Genomic DNA, 1710 nt, shown 5'->3' with positions numbered 1-1710 from the left:
CTGAAACAAATGCTTTTAATCACTTTTTTGGCAATTTCTTGAGCATTCCTGTTGAGGCTTTGTCAGTAACACTTCACTTAGAAAACAAGAAATTCATGAAGACTTTCTACTGTTGAACTTATTTTATTATAAATTCAATTCCATCTTATTTCATATATTAAATTACATTTTCTACAGTCAGTTAATGAATTCCTGATTTCATAATCCTTCCTCACCCAAGGGAAAATAATCTAAACAATATCCTATCATTCTTGGTAATATGCTGAAATAACAATAATCAGAAATCCCGTGACTGTCAAGGTCCCTAAACATCTGTTAAGAAAATGACTAATAAATGATTGTTTTGTCTTCTGTAAGCTTGCTTATGTTGCTTATTTTAGGGTCAATGTGACCTCACTGTCTTTGCAACCGTCAACACCAGAGGGCTGAATCAGCTTGTGGTTTCTGCCTTTAAACTGTCCTTTTCCCCATACAGACTTACTGCTGTCTCTTGTCTGGATCTAGAGATTGTCAGTCAGCTGCAGCTAATAAATTTGGCTAATTTGATCTAAATCGAGTCTGTGGTCTCTCTGGTGGTTCTGAATGCCATGACGTAAGTAAGGCCTCATGCTATTATATTTCTGAATCTGACTTATGATGCTTAATATGATAATCATCAGTCTCATCAATTTTCCTGAAAATGACATTAATTCATTTCTTCCATGAAGATGAAACTGTGTTGTGTCTCTATATCACTTTAAAAATCTCCTCTGAGGACAGATGCCTAGTTTGCCTTCATAGAACGGCTATTGCAAGTAGTGCAGCAGCAAACATGGATGTGCAAGGTTATCCAAGGAATATTAATTTTGAGTCCACCAGACATATGGGAGATTGGTAGTTTTTATATCTGACTTCCCAGATTTTCGTAGTTGCTGCACCAGTTTACATTCATTCCATCAGTGTATAATGGTTTCTCTTTCTCAAATCCTCAGAAAATTTCTTAGTATTTGTCATCTACACAATATCCACTCTTACTGAGAATAGATGAAATCTTGAAGGAGTTCCAATTTACATTTTCTGGGTGCATAATGACATTAAACAATTTTCAAATATTTGTTGACAATTCACAACTTTTCAAATGAGAACTGCTTGTTCAGTTCAATAGACCATGTATTGATTGAATGATTTGTTTAATGTTGGAAGTTTTCCATATGATAGATATTAATCCTATGCCAGATATACAGTTGGTAAAGATTTTCCTAAGGATTATGTGTTGTCTTCACTCTAGGAATTGTTTCCTTTATGGCAAAGATGATGCATATAAATCCATTACTCATCTTGTTATTTCCTGTACTATTGGATGTCTGTGAACAATTACTTCCTTGTGTTCTTACTATCTACTGTTTTGGCTATGTTTTCATGTAGCAGTTTTATAGTTTCAGCTTTTATAATTCGGGTCATAGATGCACTTTGAGTTAGTTTAACTGGATGAATGATTGAAGCTCATTTGCTGAACAGGCTATAATTTCTCCCATGTGTGTTTTAGGGATGTTTGGTGAATACTGTGTGGCTGCTTGCACTTGTTGTTGAGATCTGTATTTTACACTGTAGGTTTACATGTCCACTTTTTGTTGGTATCATACTGATTTTGTTTCTATGACACTGTAGTTTAATCTGAGTTCAGATATTCGAATACCTCTAGAATTGTTCTTTCTATTTAGGCTTGCTTTA

The 1710-nt window shown here is 34.4% G+C and overlaps 1 pseudogene; it reads left to right on the top strand.

The window, feature by feature from the left end:
* Nucleotides 1–587: 587 nt before the first annotated feature.
* LOC103739870 overlaps nt 588–1710 on the top strand; it is a 27356-nt pseudogene continuing 26233 nt past the window's right edge.

The sequence above is a fragment of the Nannospalax galili genome, unplaced genomic scaffold, assembly GCF_000622305.1.
Source record: "Nannospalax galili isolate Female #2095 unplaced genomic scaffold, S.galili_v1.0 scaffold1381, whole genome shotgun sequence".
In the NCBI taxonomy this organism is placed as follows: Eukaryota; Metazoa; Chordata; class Mammalia; order Rodentia; family Spalacidae; genus Nannospalax; species Nannospalax galili.
Note: the sequence above shows the minus strand (reverse complement) of the source record. Positions and strands in the feature narration are given on the sequence as shown.